The 15,551-nt window shown below is 37.5% G+C and overlaps 1 protein-coding gene across 2 annotated transcripts in view; it reads left to right on the top strand.

Moving 5' to 3' along the window:
* IL17RB (interleukin 17 receptor B) overlaps nt 1–15,551 on the top strand; it is a 287,120-nt gene that overhangs the window by 70,863 nt on the left and 200,706 nt on the right. The window lies entirely within an intron of this gene.

Raw genomic sequence — 15,551 nt, 5'->3', positions numbered from 1 at the left:
ACTTTGTTCATCCAGCTGAGGTCTTTGATATGATGTTAAGCAGTTCTGTCTGTGCTACTACATGGTTGAGATATTTACAAAAGCATGACACAGGGCCAATAGGCTAACTTCCCATGATCCTCTGTATGACAATATAAATATATGGACAACAATTAATATCTCTTTTCTTGAACTAAACAGAGATCAAATACCAATTCCGTTGTGTTTGGCATTATGTAAGCTTTAAGATGAAATCCTTTAATGCTTTGTATGTAGCACAGTTTTAAAATTATTAATGCAAATATTAGCAAGCAGTGTTTGACTCCTAGAGACATCAGTAGGATCTTGTTGCAGAAACACCTACATGCGTCACCCGGCTGTAATGACCTTTTTCCCACCCCCCTCCCTGGCAGTCCAAAGTCTGAATCTCCATTTTTCCCTTTGGCAGCAGATAGTTTCAGACAAATGGGTTCTGAAGATCATTAATCAAAGTTACAGATGGCAGTTAGAGGATATTCATCCTTGCCAGGAAGTTATATCGTTTCCACCAGGCTAGACTCTTTTATTTCCACTTGTCTTCATTACATGCTGCTCTAGGGAGTGATAGAACCAGTTCCTCCTACCCAAGATGGGAAATGTTTATGTTCTTGAATGTTTTTCGTGTCAAAGAAAGAAGATGCTTGGAGACCCCGCTCTGAATCTTTCTTCTTTGACCTATTTGTGATGGTGCCTAACTTCAAACTGATGTCACTTCATAACCTATTACATCTTCTTCCTCATACAATTTTTCTGACAACTCTACATTTTAAAGGGTGCTTATTATCCCATTCCCTTTCATCCAGACTTCAGGTGTTTCTTAAGATTTGTATGTCTGGATAACTATATAACTTCTCTGCTTTACCCTTTTGACTACCACCGCACCAAGAATGCTCACTAAGTAGCTAGCTCCAGCTATAGTTTGTTGTAGACTACAGGGTAACCATTTTCATTTTTCCATATTTAGATGACTCCCTTATCTTTGTAGGGTCTTTTTCAAAGTGTCAGGAATCCCTCCCTAGGGTGAGAGATCTCTTACACAACCTGGGATTCCAAGAAAGCATTCAAAAGTCCTTTTTTGCCTTCTTCACACAAAGTTGTGTTCCTAGGGTGTCAGATGGACACATCAATTCAAAGAGCATTTCTTCCACAGGAAGAATAGATCTATATCTAGGATCTATTTTTTTAAGGTTTTCCATTCAGACTTTAGTCACTGCAAGGAAATGCCTCAGGATTTGGGGTCTCGTGGCATCTGTGATTCTCAAGATAACCATGGGAAGACACCACATCAGAAAGATGTAATGGTATCCTAAGTCTCTTTGGTTCCAGTATCAACATCCCTTGTATTTTTAAATCCCAGTGCTGGGATTTGCCAGTAGAAAAATTGCTTGGTGCAGACAGCATATATCCCTAAATTCAGTTCTCCCCCCTTCATCTCTGTTCCAAACAAATCAGTCATAACAGAAATGTCAGACTTTGCTTTGGGGGCAATTTCAGGAGAGATAATAGTGCAAGGTGTGAGGGACACCTAGGACAGATGCAAACATGTATATATAAAAGAAATGCTTGCCATCATCATGGCGCTCAGGTTTCTGAATCATCTTTGTGCCCCAGCACCTCTTTAAGTTGTTTCAGACAATACCATGGTCATTTTTTTACATCTTCAGACAGGGGGACCAGGTCATACCCCCTTAGTAGACTAGCCATGCTAGCTTGGGATATAGGTTCACAGCACAGTCTCACTCTGCAAGCATCTTTCATTCCATCAGAGCAATAGAATGTACAGTAAAGATGAACAGGAAAGAGCAGCCCCTGGTGTATGCAGACTAGATTGGGGATCTTCCAAGATTTGATCCATCTGTGAGGGAATGGATCTACTCATACAAGATCGGGGTTGTTTGATACACCCTAAATCAAATCAACTTCAGCTGATGATCTGGATGATAGGGTCTTATTTTTCTTTAGGCATCTGTTTACTAAGGACATGTAGCAGGTATAATGGAGGCAAGTAAGCCTGATACTAGAAAATTATACATTAGCAAATGAAAAATGTTTTCTAGTTGGTGCCAACAAAAACAACACAGCCAGCACCTATTTAGAGCTAATTATTCTGTAGTTTTACATTATGTGAATAAGTTACTTTCCAATGGCCTTTCTTACCCCTCCATCAGGGTTTATTTATTGGCCATATCAGCATGTCTGCCCATGGATCCTACACTTTCAAGGCTTTCTCATATCAAAATATTTTTGAAAGGGGTTTTACTTGAGGCTTCCAAAAACTAGCGTCACCTTCATGAGATCTTAATTCTGTGTTAGAGGAGCTAATGCTTTTTCCATTTGAACCAGCTAATCTGGCTGACGTTTCCACAGAAACAGGTTTTCTTTCAGAACTAATATGTCTTTTATTCCTATGGTGGTATCTGAGTTTACTTTAAGCCAAACTTTCCATTCACCCATTTTCTTTACTGATCTTAAAAGTGAGGGAGAAATGGATATTCCATATCTTGGATATTCACAGACAACTTGGTTACTATCTTAAGAGATCTAAATATTTCAGATCCTTCAGATCTGCTGTACTTTTCTTGTGAAGGTGAGAAGGGACAACCTGTATCAATAAAGACTATTTCCAAATGGTTGTCTAAGGCTATTACCTTTTTTTATACTCAAGATAACAAAGTTTTTCCAGGCAGGGTCAAGGTCCACTCTACTAGGGCCTTAGCTTCATCTATGGCTTTTTGGAAAGGACTGGATTCTAGAAGTATTCTAGAAGCTACAGCTTGGTCCTCTTTAGATTCCTTTACAAAGCACTGAAAGCTACAACAGCAGTGATGAATAATTATGACTATACTAGAGTTATGTAAGTAAAGCTACTGTAACAGTAGATGTTCGAATGATCAATGCTGCAGTAGCTGCTCTCTTACTGTATCACCCTTGTTTTTCGGTGGGTTGTTTATGCCAGGGTGTAGCTGTTTATTTTTGTTCTTCCTCTCATTTTCTTTTCAGGGATCAGCTTCCCATTCTCTTTTTGCAGAAAAGCTCTATCCTTAAGCTCAGCTCAAGCTGCCTGACAGGGCGAGTGGACGGTAACTTGAAGCTTTGGAAGCTGGCCAGCTTTTATATTCTTGGCAAGATATAGCCCATACTGCTAAGGCTCCTGCAGCAGTGATCATTCAGATATGTACTGTTATGTTTACTTACACAACTGTACTTTATACTTAAGAAAGGGAAGGGAAGGATCCCATGGTCTCATGGACCTGTATAGCCATCTCGACACTAAACTAAGATTACAAAATCTTAAAGTCCATTATAGCACTTGGGGTTGTGAAACTACTCCCAATGTTAATTATAACCAGTGTGGCTTCATAGAGGAGAGGCAAATGTTTGACATCATTAACGGGGCAATACTTATACTACAAGACATAATTATTAATAAGAAAAGAGCTAATAGTAATCATTCTTGATGGTGGAAAACCTTTTGACAGAGTAACTTGGATATTTATGAGGGAAGCTTGCAACATTTTGGTTTCTCATTAAAATGGATAAAGGTAATTTTCAATATCTATGTAGGGGCAATACTTATACTACAAGACATAATTATTAATAAGAAAAGAGCTAATAGTAATAATTCTCGATGGTGGAAAACCTTTTGACAGAGTAACTTGGATATTTATGAAGGAAGCTTGCAACATTTTGGTTTCTCATTAAAATGGATAGAGGTAATTTTTAATATCTATGTAGGGTCTGCAATTAGAGTTAAATGTGCTGTGGGTCTGACTGTGGAAATAGAATATAGGAGCTGCATAAGACAGGGGTGCTTATTATCTCCGCTGCTGTTTACTGGGTATGTGTGTGGTACTACATAAAAAAAGACTGCACTTTTTGCAGAAGATGTTGTTCTATTCATAATGAAACCAGCGAAAGATGACTTCCCCCTTCTTTGGGAGCCACATATGTTTGGAGATTTGTCCAGTTACAAAATAAATAAAGCAAAGACTAAAACTATAGTAGTCAATTACACTCCAATCCACAACTTCATCTAAAACTAGCCTTTCTTATGGGGGCATAAAATATTTAATTATCTGGGAGTATGGATTACTCAAGATATGCAGCAAGCAGATACAGAAACATAGATGGACATCAATATGAAAATAATACAGTACTTGAGCAAATGGAAAATGATATACATAGATGAAAACAGATGATATAAGTAATAAAGATTCTTACAGTACCCCTGATTCTGTACGTGGGCCAAGCTTATTTTTACTAATCCAAAGAGTAGTGCTGGAAAAAAACTAAAGAGTCAAATTAAGGATTTCTTCTGGGAGGGTAAATCTGAAAGACTACATTGAGAAAAGGTAACTTTGCCATTAGAAAGTCTTGAACAATATTTCAAGGCAACACAGATTAGGATTTGGTATGTGTGGCATATGGACACATACAATACTAAGTGGAAAACCTTATTCCTGGCTTGGATGGCTACTGGGGGATTAGGACACAGCCATGCAATTTGAGTTATCTTGGAGAGATATGTAATGACTACTCAAAGCAATGAGTGTATGAGGCAAGGACTAAAAAAATTTGATAGTGATTAAAGCCTGGCAACAACTGATATTGCCTCTTGATAGATTAACGTCTGGCAACAACTGATGTTGGCTATTCGGTACAGACTTGGAGGGAGAAGGAGGGACAGACCCAGGATAGACCATCAAACTTCTCAAATAAAATCATACATCTTAAGTACTAGGAGCAACTAGGACAAGATGATATTCCTAAGGAATGGAGAGAAATTGATCAGCAGTAAAAGCTAGTGGAAGAGGATTATCTAGAGTATCAATGGCTTATGTTAAAATATAGGGATATTATAAAAGCGCCCTCTAAACAAAAATCAAAGGCCAAAATAGTTCAACTTCTTACTGGGGAGAGATCGCAGAACCTGGTACATAAAAAAATAATAAGTAGGGGATACAACGCTTTGCTAGAAATCTCTAATCATAGTGATAAAAAGGTTAGGATAAACTGCGGTAGAAAATTGTCTCAAACCATAAAAGAGTGATTACTGATAGCTGGGTCCCTAGATATTCCATGTAATCAAAAAGATTTAGGATCTTCACTTGGAAGTATTTGTAGAAATACTTTACACAGTGGACAAGATGACTAGAATGTTTTCACAATCAGAAGGGCTGTGGTAGAGTTGTAATATGGGGACTTTGGTGCTTGTGAACATGTGTTTTGGATTGTGTAGAGTTACAGGATTACAAGCTAGAATTAGCGAAGATTTTAGAGAACATAGACTATAGAAGGGATGAGCTCAATAAAGAAGCATTCCTGCTAAACTGGTTAAGAGAAAAAAAACATGTGAGTGCTGCTGGCACTCTTGAGGATTAATAATGAAGAAAAGTGTTACCAAACTGTGAAAAAAAAAGAGTAAGTCCACAAAGAGTGGAGGATAAGAAGCTTATGAGAGAGGTTAAGGACTTGGAATTATGAAAGAGATTTCAGCCAGTGAAATAATGATTAGGAAATGGGAGTTGTGGAAAAGTCAGATGCATCTAACTAAGATAACAGTGGGGGTGGGGGGTGGGGGGTAAAGAAGCCGGTTGGACATCAATAGTTACAGTTCTTGTCTGGACAGATGAATAAAGGATAGTAGCTTACAAGAAAGGGGGAAGTGAAATCCTGTTAATGCCAGCAGAATGTTAGCCTTACTGTACGCAGCTGTAAACTAAATGGAGTGGAGATCATAAATTCAGTAAAGAAACATGTTAACAGTTGGGTTTATGTCATATGATCGAGTTTTCAAAAACTTGAAATTCACACAATTAAGACCGTATGATAGAGTTTCTGAAAACTCAAACATCCAAAAAAAACACCCCTGAAAAAACACAAAAATCTACCTTTTACATTTTTGCAGGGGAGCAAACCTCCTCGCACCCCCACACCACCTGAAAATTATATATACCAACTTCAAGATTGCACAACCATGAGGAAAAGGGTAAATTTCCCAATATGCACTCTATCATGATCTCCATTCAAAATCTTTGCATTTTTAAAAAACTCAGTCATATGGTCTCAACCATATGAATTTTGAGCTTCTGAAAACTCTATCAACTGATAGGGACCCCAACAGTTAGAGAAATGCATGATGACCAGGAATTACAGAATAAAGCTAGTTAACAGCCGTCTGAAGATGATTAGGGTAATATAATACAGGGGCAGAGAAATAAATAAATTAAAAGTTAATACTATAGTAAACCTGCAGTTATGTAAAACCTTATATTGTCTTGAAAAGTAATAACTGTAGTTCTCTGTAAATGTAACAAAGTGCACCATTCTTGCAGGTAGTGCCCAAAAATGTCAGTATTGTCGATTTGTCATTGTTAATATAGCTGGTTACTGGAAAAAAAAAGGATGGAGGCGAAGTAGAATATTAAATGATCTTACAAGAGATGGCTAGATATGCTTATTGCCTCATTTTCCTGTCAAGCAAACTTTATGTAATGTAATGAATATGAATTAATTCAGTTTGCACAAGGATATGCTGCAATTTCAAATTGCTGGATCTAAAAATATGGGCTTTTACTGTACTAACCTCCCAGATCTGCTGTAGCAAGGTTTGCCCACCACCCAGCACCAGGTGACGTGTATGAAAATCTATGAATATTCATGTTGATGTCTTCTTCATCCACTTGAATATTTAGCCAGCATTCTGAGCGTACTGTATACAGATCCTGCAAACTTGTTATAATACCAAGAAATAACAGTTATTCGGATTAAATAGTCTTCTCTTTAATAATGATAAGGTGCACACCCAGCTATAAGGAAATACATTTTAAAAATTAAATGAAAGGAAAAGGAAAATGTGTACAACTTGTATTGTGGTAACCTTAGACCCTGACCCGCTGATGGATACGTAGTGCCATCAGTGCAAACAACAGTTATTTCTTTGAAGTATGACAAGTATAGCAAGATCTGTAAACTGCATGAACAGTAGAAAAGAAGGTCACTTTTCCTAACTACACTGAACAGTAGCAAAAGGAAAAGCCATGATGTCGTATGCAAATGATGGTTGTGCACAGCTGACAGTGACATGCATATGCGTAACCTTTATCCTCAATGTTGTGTGATCTCGGATTTGGTATATATAATTTGGGGGGGGCATCCCCCCCCACAAAAACGAAAAACACCACATACAATAGGCAATTGTACTGCTCCCTCGATGAATATTTATGTGGACAGTGAAGCAAATCTGCATGGCATGTCAATCATGCGCCATTTGCAAACAATATCACTGCCATTTGGAATGTCAATCACTCAGAGCATGCCCACTTCTGCAGAATTACTGGGTGGGTAGTAGAGTAAAACATTGCCAAAACATGTACATCAGATAACAGCATAGCTATTGCAATGACAAGAACAGAAATCAAAAACAAAAGGCTATTGTACTAGAAGCACAAATGATGAAAAGCAACACAGAAATGGGAGGCTGATAAAGAAAGGAATACAGTTTAGTAATAATTTTAGGAATCAGAAGTAAAGACATTTAAGGTCAGTTATGAAAATGATTTCAGTAACACCCATAACGGTAAACTTTTGCATGCAGTACTTAGTAGTGGATTGACATTTTATGATCTTGTGTGGAATTTATGGAAAGCTGTTTAAACAATAGAAGTCAAGGTACAAAATAGTTCAGTACAGGGAATGCCTGCACAGATTGTATTTAAGCAGGGCAATATAGATTAGCACTGTGTAACATGACTGAATGTTAAATGGACTGTCCCAGATTTTTTTTATTTTGATTCTGGTCTTTGTTTACATTTTCAGTCTGGCTTTCTGAGCATGTCCCAGCTTTGGCTGCAAGGGTTAGGGAAGGGGTGCTTACAAGAAGTTTCAATGGTCTTAAGATGGTCTTCCATCTCACATTGCAGTTGTACTCACAACAGCTCTCACTGAGTCATTCATTAGTTTCACCTGTGCTTTTTATCTTCAGAGAAAAGTATGCTTTCTGGATTTTTATGACCTCACTTGCTACAACTTTGCAGGAAAGCATACATGAGAAGTGCAAACCTAAAAGTTAGTTGAGAGTTTTCTGTTCATTTCATTTCATATTTTATTTTGTGTGGATTTCTGAATGCTAGCAGCCTTCCTAAAAGCAGAAGTTTTTTTTTTTCCTGACCTAGGTATGCGCTTTCATGATACTGAAGAACAGATACATTTCTTCTGGCTGCAGCCATTAAGTAGTATCATGCGAGTTGTGACACTACAATGGTCCATGCTGTCCAGCCAGGTGGAAGGTATTTTCCCAGCTGGCACATTAGGGCGCATGGGTCTTTAGTAATGTTGATGCAGTAGTGGGCAACTGAAAGATGGTGGCATCATCCCTGAGCAGGAATTCCTGCACTGGGGTATCAATGGGGACAATTGCCAGTGTCATTTAATCGCCTTTACAAAACAAGCTGTTGCAGCTGAGCCCAGAGTAGTAGACAGACCCAATAAGTTTCTGAAAGGAATTTCATTAACATACAGGAAACCTCATGACTAATGCAAGGGGCATGCACCAGCCTTTTGTATGCAGTTTTGGAAGAGCATTCTGTTGTATGATTTGGCTGTAATAATGGGGTAGTGGTTTAAGCCTAACTAAATGTAGTGATACTCTGCAGCATTTTTTAGCCCTTACTATAACTTTCCTGTTTCCTTGATCTGCTGTTCATTAAAAATCACTTATGTGCTCATTTATTTTTAAATAAAACACATTTATTAAATTATGATCTAGGTAATCATACATTTGCATAAATAAAAACAAACCATGTTGACATATTTTCAGTTACAGACATTATGCATCACATATAATTGTCTATACTGTCATTGTCAATTAAGCATTACATGGCTCATTCAATTCCTGCTTTCTGTTAAATCTCATTCCTCCTCCAAAACATTATTCTGCATTTATTGTTCCCATAAATTCAATTCTTCTTGTTACAGTGAAAGCAGTGATTGCCGAGAACCATGCCATGTTCTTTTAAGGAGTTTCTACTTTCCCAAATGTTGCACAATTATAGAGTTGTTATATTTAAATTTGGGGGTGTGTGAGGGTTTGTCCCATGCAAAAAAATGTTTTCAGTTTGTGCCATTACATTGAATGGCACAGACTTGTTTTCATTAGTTGTGATCATGGAAGTGATTTCCAAGTGATTGCATTCCAGTATTTCGTAGTAGAAATTCCTGGAGTGTAGAATTATAAACTGGGTTTATACCCAGTGAAATGATCCAGGTTACTGGTAAGGATGGCAGGATGCCAGAGATGATGCACCATCAGGAAGCACACCTATGATCACTTAAGGTTTAATCAACATGACTGCCTTCTTTTAGCTTCCACCTTCTACCATACAGAGAAGAAGGGTTACACTGTCATACAGGAGTATACCAAGATCATTTATTGCAGAGAATATGTTACATGAAAAGTCAGGAGCCATAACATCAGTTGTTGGTAAGTGGTATTGAATTTCGGTAACCCTTGCCTCAGTATCGTGGCATGTGACTATACCTCCCAACTGTACAGATTTTCACAGAACGTCCAGATTTTTGCCTCATATTCTTGGTTTGCAACTCGTAAAATTTTAGTTTTATGTCAAATCATTGCCAAATCTTCAAGGACCGAAATCATAAAATAAAGACAGACATTTGAGATTCAGACATCATGCACTTCAGAAAATTCATGCTAATGCAAAACCTGTTAATCGATCAATTTTCTAAGTTTGTAAAAGCAATAATTAAAAATTTTCCCTATTTTTGGGCCTTTGTTCCCTCATTTATTTATGGCTTTGTCCAGATTTATTGCTATAAGAGATAGAGGTCTATGCATGTGACTCAAAGCTGGGAAAATAATACTGCAGGATTTTGTGAGACTTTGCTAAGTGTCACTTGCTTGTAGCAGGAAGTCTGATGTCCTGATGGAATATAACCTAGTGCTGGATAGCCATATGCATTCTTGTCTTCACTAAGTACCCTCATAGACTTTTGCAGGCTACAGTGTTGTTAAATATACGTGTGCATTCCTGATTTAAGGCAGCCATTAGTTATAACTTGTTTCTCTGGCCATTACTGTATCACTTTCTACAATTTACTACATTAAATCCCCATTCCAGTCCCACCAAGTTATGGGGTCTTTCTATGTTGTATACAAGCCATGTAGAACTCAGGTCTAAATATAAGAGCTTACTTAATGTTTTTAAATATTTCAAAATACAGTAGCATCAGAGAACATCCCTTAGGGCACACATTAATGGAGTAACCGCACCAAAAGCTCATCCAACTAATTGAGCCAACCCGAACTGCATTGCTTCTCTAAATTTATGTAACAAAATGATAAATATAATTATACTAAAAATTAACAAAATTTATGTATTTGTTTTGTTGCATACTTCAGATGCTGTTCCAACCCCCATACACATATAAACACACACACACAGACCTCCACTAATTATATATTATAACTCTTCGGTAAAACATCCTCAGAGGTGTTGGAAATACTTCACTTTCTGGCAAAACCACATAGTTCCTTAACCATGAGATAATGCAATCCTGACTTATAGAGTTGCAATATGTTTGTAATAAGGATATGGGGGCACAGCAGTAGGGCTCTCCAAACAATGTCCAAGACCTGTTACCTAACTATTTAAAAATCCTATTATATCTGAAGTTCTCCAAGATGTTCAGTGAATTTTCTTTATTTATCGGTTTCACAAAAATTGAGTGGGATTAAGCCTGGCTCAGTGGTACAAAGGGATGGAGTCCTTGCTGTGGCCCAGGTGGGCAGGGTTTAAATAGCAGCTTCAGCACTGGTGAAGCCAAACGCAAAGGAAAAGAAATAAAGGAGCATGTCTTTTGAAGAAGTGAGTAAAACCCAGTGCAGTCAGTCCATTGCATATCCCCCTTTGGCTCAGTGAATCAAAAGGAAATGTTAGGGTTAGGTGAAAAACCCTTGAAGCCTCCCTGTTGCTGTCTATGTGATAGCACCTACTGGTTAATCCTTAGCCTGGTGATGTCTGAATGAATGGGTGGATTGGCCACAAGAGGTCTAATGATTGACAAGCAGCAGGAACAAACAGGACTAAAATAAAATTGAGTGGGATTGCAACAGGCATGACCACTCCACCATCAGAAGAAAATATTTAGTTAACAGTTAATATAAACAAGTTCTCTTCATCAGGAAAGCTTTGAAGGGCTTGCCACCCAAACCATTGATTTTATTCAGCTCTGCTCAAGCTGATAATAGTTTGGGCATATGGAAGGTGCATTTAATCTCTGGAAGCTGGCCAGCTCTGATATCCTATGCTGGATATAATCCACAACACAGCTGGTTCACCCTGTGCCAGTACCACAGACAAGCACCCCCTCAAATAAAGAGCAAAAAAATACAACTATAAAACTAAACGTCTGTCATTTCTCCTGGCACACCTACCAGATATATAACACCCCCGCCCCAGACAGAAGCCCCAACCCTCCTCCCTCTCATTTTAATGAACAAAATTATAAAAAAAAATCTTTTAATGGGAAGCAAACTCCTTGTTACAAATGTAGCAAGTAGTTGCTGCAGTTTATATCCTGCACAGAACACTAGAGCCCTCAGATTTTAGATTAATAACAAAAACCAATCTTTTCTCTTTTAAACTGTAGCAAACAGTTGCAACAGCCCTCAGTTTTAGTTTAATATAAAAACATATTTTCTTCAAACTGTAGTAAGCAGTTGCTACAGTTTATACCCTGAATGGAGCACTACAGAGTTCAGGTTTTTGCTAAAAAAAATTTTTTTTTTTTCTTTCAAACTGTAGCAAACAGTTGCTACAGTTTATACCACACACAGATCACTACAGTACTCAGGTTTTAGTAAAAAAAAAAAAGAAATTATTTTGTACTTTTTAAATTGTAGCAAACTGCTTACTGTAATGTAGCAAGCAGTTGCTACAGACCACACATTGAGTTCTACAATGGTCAGGTTTGACTGCAAATGCAATACTGGCTTTCAAAAGCCGGTATGCATTACTGGGCGATCGGAATCTGCCAATTGCATCCCCCAACATGTTTGTGTCCCAGGCAGCTGTGCACTTTGCCCCACCCTAGTGACACTACTGATAACCCATGTAGCTAAGGCTGATGCAGCATTGGTCAAATGATGAATATATTATTGTGCTGAAGCTTTCTTAGTTCTAGGATACTCCTGATAGAGCATGATACTTTTAGTCCTGGGGTTTGCTAAGGTTTTACATGTATAATCCATTCCAGCTATCTCTTCTCTAGCAAATCTCCTGTGTTGCACTCTAAAGAGTCATTGTGGATCTGTTTGATGATTTGAAAGGTGAGTTTTGTATAGTTTCTGCAGCTCAGTGTACGTCTAGTGATTGGCCTTATTCATTGCTTTGGTAAAGTTCTCAAAGAAATCTACCAGGCCGGAAAGGCATAATCTGACCATGATCCAACCAATCTGGGGAGGAGCTAGTGTCTGAAGGCTTCCAATGTCATTGTTAATCATTTCCATGGCAATTCTTTCCATGGATTTGCATATGATGGTGGCTGTCAAAAACCTTCAATGTAAGTCACTTTAGTTGGCAACAATTTCAGTTCTGGTAAGAAACTTGAATACATGATTTATTGGTAAGATTATTTTTTTCCCAGGAGATCTCCTCTCATACAGTTGTGCAGTCCCTCAGTACAAATTATGCTATGTTTACATTTGCATACTGACTTGATGTAGGAAGTATAGACAGTTTTGAGAGATTTGTTTTCAAATGTGGCTGATTTTCACTAACTCTGCTCGTTTGTGGTCACGCTTATGCTCATATTTCAAGGCACATAGTCCCAGTATTAACTAGTTAGTAATTAGATATAATAAACAAATGAACTGTATAAAAAAACAGCCAGGCAGTAGGTAGGCTAAAACTATAAACTTTAATAAAACAAAAAACACACAGGATAAGCGCTTTTGCTCACGAACAAGGTGCTCCCTCACATCCAACTAAAAACAATGATAAGAACATTTAAATACTAATGATTAAGACCACGTGACTGGAGCACAGGTTTTAAAGGTGCAAAGTCATTAAGACCTTAGTTGCTTGCAAAATAAGTATCCATTTGATCACTACACATTCTGTCACTGTTCTTATATCACCTCCTCTTAAACTAATTCTGTCAAGCTCCAAAACCATAAATCTAAAACTGTGTTCCAAACCAGCTTTAAGAGTATGCTTGGCTAAAGCATTCTTACTATCACCTCTCTGAATACTGTAAATATGTTCTTTAAGCTTGAAGCTTTTTATAAACTTTGTGAGGATGACCTGTATGAGTATTTTGCGAAGAAGCTATTCTATAATTTGAATTTTGACCAGTTTAAAACCTTATATGAATTGGTTAGATCTGATGATTTATTTGTACGTTCAACTGATAAGGGTGGGGGGATTGTTGTCATGGATGCCTGCCACTGTATGAATAGTATGTTTTCAATGCTAAGTGACACCACCAGTTATACTGAATGTACTAGAGTTGACATTTACAATTTGATTAGTAGAGTGAATACTAATCAATAAAGTAAATCGTTTTTTGATTACTTTATGGTTAAGCATCTAGTCATACCAGTGATATATGGACTACCAAAGATTCATAAAAATCCCACAAACGCACCAATGCAACCGATTGTTTCAGAGAGGGGCTGGGTAACTGGGCCCTTAGCTATTTATGCAGAGAACCAATTGTATCCATTAATTGACAAAGTTGAAACAGTTTTAAGAGACACTAAACATTTTTTGAAGAGGCTGTATGATTGGATGGTCAGTAATGTTTGTGAGGAATTTATTTTCATCACAATGGATGTTGTATCCCTTTTTATTATTATTCCTAATGATATTGGATTAGAATTTGTTAAACTCTTTTTGCACCACTGTTCAAATTTTAGTGTAGATAATATAGATTTAATATGTTCACTTTAAGACATTATTCTGGAGCATAATGCCTTTATGTTTTCTGATAGGTACTATACACATGAGACTGGAGTAACTATGGGGACAGTTTGTGCATATAGCTATGCTAACATTGTATTGGCCTACTGGGAATCACAGTTTGTTTTTAATGCTAGAAATACATTTATACATTTATGGATAAGAAACCCACGTTAGTGGTGCTGCGGTAGCGTTGTCGCCTCACAGCAAGACGTTGTCGCGTTCGATTCTCAGCTAGAACGTCTTCTGTGTGGAGGTATGCAAGAATGGGCGTGCTTTCGTTGAAGGTTGTGCATCAGGGCTGGTAACTCATCACGTAAAAATCCACTACCAAACATTAGCGGACCAGAGTTCCACTGTGGTGACCCCTAACCGGGATAAGCCGAAAAACACAACAACATTTATGGATAAGATTCTGCACTACGGACATTTTGTAGATGATGTATTTTTTTTATTTGGTCTGGTTCTAATCAGACCCTTAGTGAGTTTAAGTACCTTGAGACAACTACAACTTTTCTCTGGTTTACTTATAAATGTTCAAGTGATGGTATAGATTTCTTGGCCGTTTCTGTTAAAAAAGTCCCCCCCTGGTATTGATACATCTCTTTACAGAAAACCATGTAGAAAGAATAATTTGTTACATGCAAAGAGTATGCATCCTAAACACCTAAAACAAAATGTTCTAAAGGGTCAGTATTTTAGATTTTCATGTTTGCACATGAAAGATAGCAATATGCATGTTCATTTTGATGCCCTGACTAATGGCTTTAATGAGAGAGGCTCTGAATGTTCTGATGTTTTTGAGGGCACAGAATGAAGCTGTAATGAACAGAGCAAATAGAACAAGACCATTTTTTTCTGATGGTGCTGTACCCCCAGCGATACCTCATGAGCAAGTAAATTATATAAGGATGTGCACTACATACTCAAATGACACCCAACATATATGTAATATTATTAAAAAACACTGGAAGGTTTTGACGTTTGATAGAAAATGTAAGCAATTGTTGGGTGATCAACCGCATTTTACTTTTAGGAGTGGAAAATCAATTAAAAGAATGTTATGTTATAAGTCAGTTTGTAACAGTGCCGATGTGTCTCGGAGCATGGGTTCGAGGAAAATTGGGACTTTCCCATGTAGGGGATGCAATACATGTAAATGCATAAAGTGTGATTATCAGTTTTTTTTATCCTGATAACTGTTGTACTTTTGAATTTAAGTTGTATGCTGACTGCAGTTAATTTGGTTTATTTAGCAGTATGTGAAGTCTGAATCGTTCAATGTGGGAAAGACCAATTGCTGTCCAAGAGACCGAAATAAAGAACATTTTTATAGTATTCACAGAGGTGATAGTGAGAATGCTTTAGCCAAGCATACTCTTGAAGCTAGTTTGGAACACAGTTTTAGATTTAAGGTTTCGAAGCTTGAAAGAATTGGTTTGAGAGGAGGTGATATAAGAACATTGACAGAATGTCTAGAGATCAAATGGATACTTACTTTGCAAGCAACTAAGGTCTTAATGACTTTGTACCTGCAAAACCTGTGCTCCG

This window comes from Protopterus annectens, chromosome 7.part0 (genome assembly GCF_019279795.1).
Source record: "Protopterus annectens isolate FY-2018-M chromosome 7.part0, PAN1.0, whole genome shotgun sequence".
Classification (NCBI taxonomy): domain Eukaryota; kingdom Metazoa; phylum Chordata; order Ceratodontiformes; family Protopteridae; genus Protopterus; species Protopterus annectens.
The sequence above is the reverse complement of the archived record's forward strand: the minus strand, read 5'-3'. Positions and strand labels throughout refer to the sequence as shown.